The sequence below is a fragment of the Cyanistes caeruleus genome, chromosome 1, assembly GCF_971803275.1.
Source record: "Cyanistes caeruleus chromosome 1, bCyaCae1.hap1.1, whole genome shotgun sequence".
NCBI classification, from domain to species: domain Eukaryota; kingdom Metazoa; phylum Chordata; class Aves; order Passeriformes; family Paridae; genus Cyanistes; species Cyanistes caeruleus.
The window spans coordinates 100,418,421-100,431,105 of record NC_141701.1 but is presented as its reverse complement, the minus strand read 5'-3'; positions in this window follow the sequence as shown (position 1 = coordinate 100,431,105).

Below are 12,685 nucleotides of genomic sequence, written 5' to 3'. Positions count from 1 at the left end.
CATTGTAATGATTGAGTGCAAGAACACCGAAGGTGTGCTGTGAAGTCATCGAGCAGAGTGCTGGGAAGTTTTGACAGCAAGTGATGGTAACCGAATGTGATATGTAACTGCCCTTCCCTGTCACCTCCATATTCAGAAAGATAGTAGTGCAGGTTATTTAATAAAAGTGTTTTCATGTCCTAAGAATATTGTGAATAAATCATACTAAATTATACTAAATTAATTTTTAAGAACTTGTTTCCCTTCTTCCTTTGCGCGTGTTTTTTATATTTCTTGCACTTGAAAGCAAGCCAGAGTCATGAAATGAAGCTCAGTGAAGCTAGGAGCAAAATAAGGGACATCATTTGTCAGATGGTGGAGGAACTAGCTGTCAGAAGTTTGCACAGGCTCAGGAGAGAGCTGCATATAAAACTAAAACTGTGGGCAAATAAATGTGGGACATGGAAGCAACATCGAGACCTAGAGTTTCTCAGATGGAAAATAAGATTATAGACATTCAATTTGGAATGGATTGCAGGGGGTCTCTAGTCTGATATCACACTGTAAGCAGGGCCACCTGGATCGTACCATTTTAGCCAGAGCTTTATTCAGTCTGGTTCTGAAGTCCTCCAAGGACGGAATTCGCATAATCTCTCTGGGAAACTTGCTCCTATGCTTGACAGTCCTCATGGTGAAGAAGTGCTTCTTTATGTTCCACCTGAACATTCCTTGTTTTAACTTATGCCTGTTGTCTCCCACCCTCACAATCTTATCCTCTTATGTCAAGCATGGCTTTTGGAAAGCTCCATAAATGGCTGGAAAGTGAGAGAATATTAGTTGGGGGCTGACCTATTGCACGTGTTTATGTGTATAAAATGGAAAGACTTTCTCTAAATTCTTACTTTTTTCTGGGCATCAGCTCATGGGCACCTTTGCAAATAGCACACTAGGTTAGGTAGTTCCTTGGTTAGACTGGATTATGTTAAGCATTATCCTTTGTTGGACTAATGTAGGGAAGGAAAGGGTGTTGATTCTAATTTGAGTCTCTGAAACAGCTGCAGAACACTTAAAAACAAAAGTAGATGGTTATCTTCATTACTGTTTGAAAAATAAGAAAATTCTTATAATGTGTTTTAGGGTTGGTTTGAGCTTTTTGGGTTTGTTTTTATTTTTGCATCTTGTAAAAGCGATCATTTGGAAAACTGTTTAATTTAGAGAAGTTGACTCAGTGCTAAGGAGCTGTGAGATTAGATTGCACAACACTAGACAGAAACTACTGCTTTAAAAACAAGCTATTTTTTTTTTGTTAGCAGCAAGGACCAGACTTTCTGGAAAGTGAAGGATGCCAAGACTAGTGCATTCTTTTCTTGTGAGCTGATGCCTAGGGCATCTCATGGCAGATATAACTATTCATGTTTTGGGAAAAGTATTGTCCCTTCAGGTACTTAATGTTTGTTTTACAAAACGCTCTCTTCTTTTTCATGGAGATTAGCTTGAAAGAAAAGTCAAAGATTCCAGTCAAATTCTGCAGGAGAAAAAGAAGAGTTTTTTGTACATCACTAAGTGTTTAATGTTTCATAAGGGTTTTCGGAGCTGATTGTTTTATTGTTTGGTTTGGTTTGCCAATAAAAAACAATTGGCATTTTCTGGAGAATCTGAGAAAAAATATAAAGTCAGGATCTTTTGTGTATAGATCAGGGTATGCTAAGTTATGTATCAGAAGCTCTAAATACAATGGTTTGAAATAATGTTTTGTTATTCAGACCAGACTTTCAGCACTACTTGGAATACAGATATTTTTCTTTTGCCCCAGAAGTCCAATGTAGTTTATAAAAGTAAATAAGTTTTTATCACTTCACAGCTGGGGATACTGAGGCACGGACGAGACTACAAGACAGATTGAATGATAAACTGCTGCATCTCAGGGATGTCTCAAAATAAAGCATTTATTTCAAGTTTTCCAGAGATGGAGGTGGGGTGGAGAGTGAGGAAGTAGGAGCCATGAAGAGGAGGTAAAGGAGGTCGAGATAGAGAGAGATGTTATGGAAAGTTAAGATACCTTTGGTAGGTCAGGAGTTGGTGTTTTGGGTGTGTGCTCTTTGTAGAATAACTCAGGAATGGTAAAATTGAAACAGGCCCTGCTGTCCTCGGTTGAGCCCTGTACTAAGCTGAGAACTACTTTTATTGGAGGAGGCAGTGAAGAAGCCATTTCATAAACTGTTACTAGACAATTTTCCCACAGACATCCCTTCATTCTTGCTGTCAATAATTATGTGCTTAGGAAGGCCTAAATCCCATGTTTGTTTCTGCTCACTGTGGGTGCTATTTGGGCTGTCTCATTCTCTCCAGAAACATTAGGTGCTTTTGGAATCCTGTTACATGTTTGCCTTATTAAATCTGATGACAGTGCTTTCCATAAGCTAGTGATGGAAAAATTAATAGTTGAGAAATGAATTCATTATATGTGATGAAGAACAAGGTGGAGAGTTGATCTTTAGAGAAAAGTTGTCAGAAGTCACTTGTTTCATGTGTCTTCATTTCTAAAAACATTTCAGAGCTGACTTTGATGCTTGACTGACTAAATCAACCCACAGGTTCACTGTGCAAGGAGAGTATTGAACTGCTTAAGTAAGGCAGCTTTAAGCCACTTCTTTGTGTTGAAGAGAATTATCTGATTCTGTTTTGCTTAAGTGGTTGTCTCCTAGGGAGTGGTTCATGCAACTTCCACAGAGAATTGTGGAACTCCCTATTTAACACTCAGGTAGTCATTAGGTAATATATCCTAATATGATGTTATTAAGTGAATGAAATGAAAATACTGTAGATAAATAAGAAGCAGCTCCTCTAAAGCTGTAAGGACTGAGGAGATGGTTTTATGTCTTATCTTTTCTGCCAAGTCTTTGAGTTTATAAGAACATACTACACTGGGAGTTCTCTGAAGCTGTGCAGCCCTTTGTTCCTCTGTAGAAAGTTTCTGCATTACTTAAGCACTTCACTTTGATATCCTGTTAGTTGTACCAACTGAAGGAGTGAAGAAAAGACAGAACATGTAAATCTTTACTTTTTGTGTTCTTTATTGAGCATACTCTAATTTTGGCCATGTAAATTTGGATGTTCATTTGAATTTTTGCATATGAACTGATATAAAAGCCTTGACAGAAGCTCCTGTTTAATTTGAGAGGTGTAATTTGCCACAACTTAAATTAGACTATATTATGACTTGCATGAATTGAACCTGGGTAAAGTGATAATAGGTTACTCAACCAGCTTAACTAACAAAGCAGAAATGTCACCCAGGAATTCTTGATTCTCTCTCCTCTTCTGCTTTGTCCTGGTGCTTTCTCTTCTGGTACCAATACTGCTTAACTTCCTTCTGGGATGCAGATTCAACCTGCTGATGTGGCAGAAAGCTTTCATTTCTTACTGTACTGGAGAATTAGGATACCTCAGCAGAGGTCAAGTGAATACTGGCGGTGATACAGAGAAACAGTGGAAACACATGTACAAGAACAGAGTATGTCAGTGGCTGCTGGTCTCAGCTGATCTCATCTAGTAGCTCCATAATGCTCTTGAAAGACACAAATTAAAATGGTGGGTTGCAACTGCTTTTTGTCTATATAAGAACAAATTAGCAGTAATTAGTCCAAAAGGAGCTGATGTGGAAGTATTAGTTTTGGGCCAGACACAGCAGAGCTGTCTCAGAAGAGCCCCCATGCAAGTTCTGGCACTAGTGGACTTGGCAGCACCAGACAGGGCTGTGGATTGGTGTGCTACAGCTCAGAAATGCACTTTGAGCTTTCCCCCAAGCCTTGTTGATTTTAGTGGAAATTCTCCTGCCCCCCAACCTTGTCCATAGTGACTAACAATGACAGGGATTGCCATTTGAGACCAGGCAAGAGTGTACAAGCCAGCAAAGCAGATGTGCAGTTTGCAGTGGTGCTCTGCTGAGAAAAGACAGACAAATGGGATTAGCTGATGCATTCACCTGCTAATTTGTTTAGTAGGAGATGCAGGCTTGCTTTTATCAAGACAATATTTTCCACTTTGTATTCTTGTTCTGTGTCCCTTCATGTCACATCATTGTGTCCTTTCAGTCTTTCCTTTCTGCATATCCTTCTCCTGCCATTTTTTTCTAAATGCATGTCACTGTTTCATAAGACAGCTTTGGTCTCCCTTCTATGGACATTCATCTGAAAGAGGTCAGGAGGGAAGGAGCTCACCTGAACTTTGCCAGGAGGGAGTGGATAGAAGCATTTTCTTATCTGTGAAAGTTTGCCTTCTCAGATTTCTGCCAGAGGGCAAAGATGCTTACTCAGAGATAATGTGACCCTATTCAACTGTTGAAAACTTTGGTTTAGCAAGCAGCATATTTGACTCCATATGTCATGGCTTCCCATTGTCTATGGGAGCTTTTCTGAAATGGAGTGCTTTGTGTAGGTAAAGATTTATGAAAAAGCAGATGCCAGCACAGCACAGATATCAGAGCTCACCTGTTCTGTCAAAGGTGTCCACTGTAGTATCCCAGTTCCAGCAGGTTCTTGGGAAAATGGGAGAGTGCTTTGAAAATGGTTTGTGAGCATCATAATAAAGTTACAGATTTCATGAGCATCTTTCTTGTACCAGGGAAGCAATATTTTTCTTCTTTAAGATTCAGTATTTTTAAACCTAGTGGAAGACATGTTATCAACTTCAATAAGAGCAGCTCTGAGGAGTGCTAGAGCTCATATCTTCTGCCTTTTTTAATCTTATATGAGTGAAGGAGTCATCTTCCTCTCCTGGGATGTTCCTCTTCACGTTAATATCACACTAGTAAATTGGGTTCATACAGCTTTTTTATTCATTATGGACACGTTTTTGGTATGCATCTTTGCTCTGACTCCATACGTTTATTGTTACCACTCTTGGTACGTTTTCCATATCAAAAGCCCTTGAGTGCAGCAGCTGTTGGATCAAGCAAGAGCTTTCTTTAGCATTCTGATAATTCTCTTAGATGTGGGCTTGGATAGTCACGGATTCAACTCAGTTTGCAGTTATGGTATGTGCTGTTTGTCTTTGTGAACTGAATGGCTATGAAGGATATTTAACCAGTCAGATGGAAAGGGATTATGTGATCTGAAGGGGATAACTGTGGGGGCTGGATGCAGTGATCCAAAATAACTCCTCTGACTTATCCAAAGTCAGTCCTCTGACTTTCCCTTTACCCACCTTCTTCCCGGGGCAAAGCAAGCTGGGCAAAAATGAATGTTTCAGAATTTCTTCCTTAGTCATTTTTACAACTTATGTCCTGTATTCAGATGATTTCTCTTTCTCCTCATTCTGCCCACAGAGAAATAGAAATGGAGTTTTCACAGAGGAGGGATTACATTCTACACTCTTATCTAACTTCCAGTGGCATCAAGAAGGGTTTGACTTTCTTCAGGCCCTTCTTGTTCTCATTTGTTTGGTTATGTTAGTTTCCCTATATTACAGTGTGAAGCCAGGAATGAAAATAATGGTCAGCTTTGGCACCAAGGTGCAACCCCTAGGTGGTTCATAATACTGGGTAACGTATATGCCTCCCAAATTCCTTTAGGTTCCTAGAATTTTATATTGAAATTTCTATTATACCTCTGTTTTAGTCCGTGGTTACTTTTTAAATGCAAATTCCAGCATATCCCACCTCTTATTTCCACCCTCTAAGCTTGCCTCTGTGACATTTGTCTGGCTATGCAGTCAGACAAGCCAGGGGAACTATTTTGCTGAAAAAGGGCTTAAAACAAAAAGGGTGATTTCTGCTGCATTTTTTTTTTCCTCCAGTCCTGGTTCATGGTGCAGCTGCGTGAATATCCAAAGGGAAAGCATAGTAATGACTGTAGCAGGACAGAGCTGAGGAGGATGGACTACACAGTTCAGCAGTGATCCAGCTTTATTTTGTGACTTTCAAAGCACCTGAGTTGCAATGAAGGTGGAGGCACGCAAAGCGGAGCGGATGCCAGAAACGCAGGCAGAGCTTGCCTTTCCCTTGCCAACAAAGGAGCTATTTGTAACACAGGATGCTGACTCCCACCTGGCAGACGGGAAATTCTGGTCTTGAGAAGCGTGCCTGCTACTTAGTAGGTAAAGCTGCTGTGATTTGTGGCCAACCAAAAAGGCACTGCTAGCGCTGCAATTGGGATTTCTGTTGAGAAAAAAAAAAGTGTGTGGGGGGAACTGTACTAAAGAAGAAATATTCTTTGAGTTCAAAGTATCTGTCAGATGATTGGCTAGCAGAACTGTTGTTATCTGCTTCTTATCTTGGGAGTAGAAGCTGAGCCCCTGTAATGCAATGTTCATCTAATGCAGGTGTAAGTACTTTATCAGAAAATCCTGATGGAATCTGCTCTCTGTGAGGTACTGAAAGAGTTAAAACTTCATCTCTGCTCAGCCTAGCAGCATCCAGTTCAGAAGATAAAAGCACCCTTCAGCATGAACAGCCTGCAAAATATATTTGAAAATAAATTGTTTAATGCCAATTGTCATTAAGAATTTATTTTCAAATATGTTTTACAGTTTGCTCATGCTGAAAGGTCCTTTTATCTTTGTAAATGCCAGACTGTGGGACTGAACCAAATAGGTAGCTTTCCTTTTAAATAAAGTGGAAAATATTGGAGCAAGATTATATCTGTCACAGATTATAATATTTATATATATTTTTCATCAAACCCAAGTTCCCCAAGGACTGTCAGATTTATATGAAGTCTCAGAGTCCTGGATTTTGCATCTGGGTATGTGATTGCCTTAATGGAAGACCAAGCTGTTTGCATTTGCTCTACCAACACTCAGTTAGACTTGGTCACATGAGCATAAAAGCCAGTCTAAAGCTGTTTATAAGGATGATGCTTGAGGTGACACCATGAGTGCATGTGTCATGCCTCAGCCTGACACTTAGGTTCAAACTTGGCAGTCCTGGCCACATCTGTTACAATTTGTTAGCAACCTCTTGCTTAGGAACTAAGTACCACATCAAGCTGTAGCCTGCGCTCCAGAGAGTTCCCCGAGTTCTACCATTCTCTGGATAGCATCAATTATTTTACATGCTAAAAATACTGTGAATCCTGTCTCTTCTGGAAAATGATGAATTCCTTTATCTCTTTCTCGGAAGTTCCAGAGGAAATGTAAAACTCCAGTCAATCAAGTTTGGTTTTGTTTTGTTCTGTCTTTGCTTGTTTCTGGTACTGTGCTGACCTCTAGAGAGATTAAGCTTGTTCACCATTTAGAAGTGGAGCTGAAGTTTTGGATATAGGACTTATTGAGGTTTTTTAATCAATTAAACAGTTTGTGTTCCAGTAGAGCTCGAATAGCTCTATTTAAAATACCTCTAAAATATAGTTGAATTTATCCTACATTATTGATTTCACAAAATATATTCCAAGTACTTGGGCGATGTAATGGAACTCAGGGTTTGGTCTGTTAGGATGTTTGTAAGCAAATGCAACTGCTCCCAAAAAGGGTAGTCCTTCTTTCTCTGTTTCCCATCACAAGAGGCATGCTTCTGTCTTTGCCTTAGGGCAGGGTGTCTGATCCTCTGCTGAAACTGTTCGGAGAACTAACCCCTGAGAAGGCTGCCAGTGCCAAAGAGACCCTGGGAGCACACAGGTAAGGCAGAGACTGCTTCTGCCAAAAGGGGCAGCAGCCATGAAGCCTGTGGCACTGAGATGAACAGGCATGTTACAAGTGTTTTAGGTATGTTCCTGATGTGCTGGGGGGGATATTCCATATATATATATATATATATATATATATATATATATATATATATGTGGAATATATATATAATATAATAACATTATAATTATGATTATATATTATAATATCATATTCCTTATGAATACTATGGAAAAGCCTCTTAGGGTCTGTAATTCTGTGCATAGGCCAGCAGGGGGAAGATATGCTCTTAATACCTTAAACCAAATGATAATGGTAAAACTGAATAGCCATTCCCTAGTTCAGCCATCCATCATGGACTCTGGATGAAGCAGCAGACTTAGGTTATATCAGCACGTGGCTGAGAGGACTTGTATAAATATTGCATGGGAAATCAGATCTGCCACTTCCTAGAGGTGGAGTAGTGGGCTGTGCAATGTTCACAGCAATATCTGAATGTCATTTTATGTATATGATAGACACAACAATAGATGTCCAGGGGTGTGACAGATGTCCAGTGTCTTTTTGGTGGGGATAGGTATGTAGGGCATAGAAGAGGGCAAAGTCTTCCCAGATCCCAAAGTCTTCCCATGCTCTTCCCTGCTGAAGTTTATCAGAAAAGAGCAGAAAGGAGCCTCTAAGCAACAGAGAGGACAAAGCCACAGACCAGTGGGTACCAGGAGGTGGTGGTGGTGGTGATGGGAGAAGAGAAGCATGGGAAATTAGGAACTATTGGCAAGGATTGTGTGGGTACAACTGAAGAAATTAAGGAAGTGTTAGAAGGACAGTGCAGGAATCCACCTGGAGGAATGTGTGGAATCGGACGTCACCATTAATAGCTGTAGGAAGGAGGAGCATGTGTGAAGAGATTAGGAAGGAATAGGAACCTCTCCCTGGCACGTGTTCTCACAGGTAATGGGAACTTTGCAAGGAATAAGGCACAGCTTGACAGCTCTTCTTGCATCTAATATCACCTTTCTGCCAGCCTGAAGCCTTTTTTCCTGGAAAAGCCTGACACTGTGCTCTTGAAAGAGGTTTGTCTGAATGCAACAGAATGAAGCTGCTGTGTTTCTCTGAGGAAAAGCCATAGTAACAACCTAATTAATATGGTATGGGATTTTGTCATGTCAGTGCCTTGGCCATTTGTGGGGAAGGGCAGGAGGAAAGCAGCATAACATATTCCCAGAGAGGTGAGGTGGGATGGGTATTATTATTGAAAACCTTGTTTCTTGTTGCAAGCCCAGTTTGGTTGGAAGTCATAACGACCAGCAGAGAGGAATTCTGAATAGTAAGAATTCCCTTGATTCCTGTTGTGAGGTGAATATTACCAGGCACTGCCAGCAGACAGGCTGACCTGAGAGACAGATGGAGGCAGAGATCCTGGGAGAAAACAAATGCAGATTGTCCACTCAGATTTTCTCTGTGGGACAGTTAAACATGGCTAATGCCTGTTCTATTGTTTTTAATAGTTCTGGGTGGTTTTTTTAATGCTTTATGTCACAGGGCTTGTCAAATGGTTAAAGTTGTCATAGCTCTAGAGGGAGCCAAGTGCAGGGCTCACATATCCCAGGCAGATGCTAAAATGCAGGAGAACTGTGGCCTGAAGCACTGGGGAATGCTGATAGTGCTGAGCAGCTCTGCCTCGAGGAAATACACAAAAAACACAAAGCCTAACCAAAGCTAAATTAGGGTGCACTAGAAAAAAATAAAAACTTTCTGTTTCTCAACAACAGTCTGTTGTAGCACCATCAAGTTGTATGAATTTGAAAATTAACTTCTTACTTTATTTGGCCCACTTAGGTAAGAAAACAGTAGGCCTTTTTATTTATTAATTATTCTCTTGGAATAAAGAATTTTCTTATAATGCTGGTCAAATTTGCTGTGATCTCTCTCCTGGCAAAGCTAAGTAATAGGAGTTTAGTGTACATCACAGCTTTTCTCCTTTTATATTATGACAGTAGTAAGTATTAAAAAAAAAAATAAAAATGCAACACTCTCCCAAAACTACAGGCCAAGTCATTGCAGAGCTGTAGCTGTCCAGTTCAGGGGAAGGGCAGTTCTTGGATATTTTTTTGTTGTTGTTCTGTTGTTTTGTTTTTTGTTTGGTTTTTTTTGTTTTAGTGCTGGAAGTTGTGGGGACCTCTTATCCTAAACATAAATAAGTATCCTAAACTGTACATAAGTTTGAAGTATCTGTGTTCCAGGATCATTTTTATGATCCCGTCTTTGTCTGCAGACTCGGTTTAAGGACTGTAGCTCCACAGAGAGCTTTGAGCTTGTTCCTAAGAAGCCTGTGCTCTGTTCCTGGCTTTCCATCCAGTCTGCTGCTTGGCACTAAGCAGCTCACGTTCCTTCTGCTCTTCCTCATACCCCTTAAGTATCTCATCTTTTCGAATGACAAATGCTGGGGCTGATGTGCCTGCTTTCAATGTAGCCTAAAATCACCCAGGGCAGGGAGGAGTCACCTGGTGTCAGCCAGGGCTTTGCGAGTTGGTGGTTCCCAAATGGAGCTCTGGGGGCCTGTGGCTGGGTCTGGGAGCTCACAGTAAATGTCCTGTGGGCATTATGGGCCCCCAGTGTTGACTGGGCTGATTGTTGCTCACTAATCTGCAAGGAAAAAAAGCCAAGGGATAGCTGGTCTAGATGAATGCTGTCTTGTGGGCAGCAGTAACATTAGAAGGCAAAGGTCTGGCATATATCAGTGTAGAATTCTCTCATAAAGGGATGTATAGCTTTTGTCACCTCCTTGTTTTCAAATTTAAGCTGTTTACTTCAAATTTGGATTATTATTCCATTTAAACTAAATGCACACTTGGCAGTCATTGTTTAAAAACAGAGATATCTGATGCTTTTTCACTAAGCCATATGTATTATTATGACTATTATTTAATTTTCATCAAAACTCAGAGTTTTGTTTGTATTCCTATCCTTTTACGAAATAAAGAATTCCCTTGTGACCACGATAACAGTTTGTAGCACAGTCTTATGGATATATTTGCACTGGGGTATTAAACTCAGGCTGTATTAAAGAAAAATCTGCCTTGAAGCAGGTTTCTGCCTGAAAAGGTTGTTCACTTTAAGAAATGTAAATTAATCAAAGCTGCAGTTCCAGTTTCTTGCAGTTCCACCTGCCATTCAGGAAGTGTCTGTTTTCAGATGGAATTCCTATGGGGGAGGAAATTCCCCACAGATTAGGAAGGATTTTTCATGTAAGACTATTTTGATTTGTGTAAGGGACTAAAAGGCTATTTTTCATGTCACTGGAGAACTTCCAGCCAAACAGATATTTTTCTTTTGGAGCTTCCTAACTTGAAGGTCTTCTTGTTCAGAAGTAGAGTTCCTAGGAGTTGTTACAACTAAGACTACTTCTTAATGATGTAATTATCCAAAACCTGCATTTAGATAGCAAGAAAAATAAAGAATCATAAGCTAAAGTAAACCCTTATCCTTGTGCCTAGGACACAAATATACAAATTAAAAACCATGGTGTCAGCTCCCTTCCTCTCCACCAGGTCTGTGGGGCAGATGCAGTCAGATGTGCTGCCCAAAGCCCAGATCCCCACAGTAATTTGGGCAGGGGCACTATTTGACTATGAGAGTGCATAGAGACTTTCCCTGATCTGTTTTCTAATTGAAAACACCTTTCAATTGCATTGGAAAAAAAATAAACTGGTTTGGACTTTGGGAAATATGCTTCAGTCAAAATCCAGAAGAGGGAGCCCTCCATCAAAATAAGGTTCTGAACTGGATCACAACCAAGATTCACAAAAGTTTCCACTTTCTCATCCACCTGCTTATAAATCACTCGGTGGAATTTCTTGCCTGTCTGCCTATTCTTTAAAGCCTAACAGCTCACAGTTTCTAGCTTTAAACAATATCATTCAATAACTGACATGCATGTGTGAGTTTTTTTAAAAAACTCTGGCTGGACATAACAGATATAGAATTCAGCTCCAGTAAAAGAAGGGGCTTCCATCATCCTGCAAAACAACTTTTTTGTTTTGTGCCATGCTTAGTGTATCAAATAGAAAATTTTGTTTTTCACTCAGAGCACAACCTTCCTCTGCTTTAAGGAACCTTGGAGTTATCAACCTGGTTCTTGCTTGGCTGAAGTCAGTAGAGTTTGCTGTTGTCTTTGATGGAAGAGGGAGCAGGCCCTTTAGCATCACAGACTTTTTATACAGGAATTTCTCTCAGATCCTCATGATGAGTAATTAGCTCTGAGCAACACCAATCTGTAGCATGTTGAAGCCAAATGACTTCTGATACTCTGTGTGATACTTGTAATGTTCCTTAGGCTTCCTTTTAACCTACCCATAACAGACCTAAATGTCCAGAAATGCTGATTCCCCAAGTTACATAAATTTCCAGCCACTGAGATTTTGTCTCAGCAGATATTTGCTTTCAAATGTCTAGAGTTTACTGCTTGTCCTAGCACTCTGGTTGTTTACAAGTTAGAGTAGGTTTCAGGTCCAACCCACTAAGAGTGTTCTATCACTTATGTTTCTGCTTTTTTTTTTTTTTTTCCCTTCTTCCTCTAGGTATAGCTCCAGGGTTTGTGTAGTTCTCCCACATTACTATGCTGTTCCTCCAGACTCAACTCCAGTGTGACTCAGAGGCATGAGTTTTGTCTAGGAAATAAATTTCTTTTTTTTTTTACTGAAAGAGGATGTGACAGTGACCTTGCCTGATAGGACATGATTTGAGAAAGAAGGACAGAAGATGCATTGTATTAGGCAAGAGCAAAAAGATCCATTACTCTGGAGTCAGTGGCTAAACTTCCTGTTAAGGAGACCCCAGACAGCTTTTTTTAATCTTTCTTTTTCTTGTATTTTATTTTCTTCTCTATTTTATTTTTTTTTCTTTTTCTCCTTTCTTCTCTCTCTCAGTTTGAGCAAACCACTCAGCTTTCCATATACCTGCCCAGGATTGTTACTCTACTTACCTGGACTATGCCCTTATCTTAATTTGCCCCTTGATGTAAGGTTGAATTAATACATTGAATAGCCATTCTAGTCATAAATGTAAAGGGGATGTATTGAGA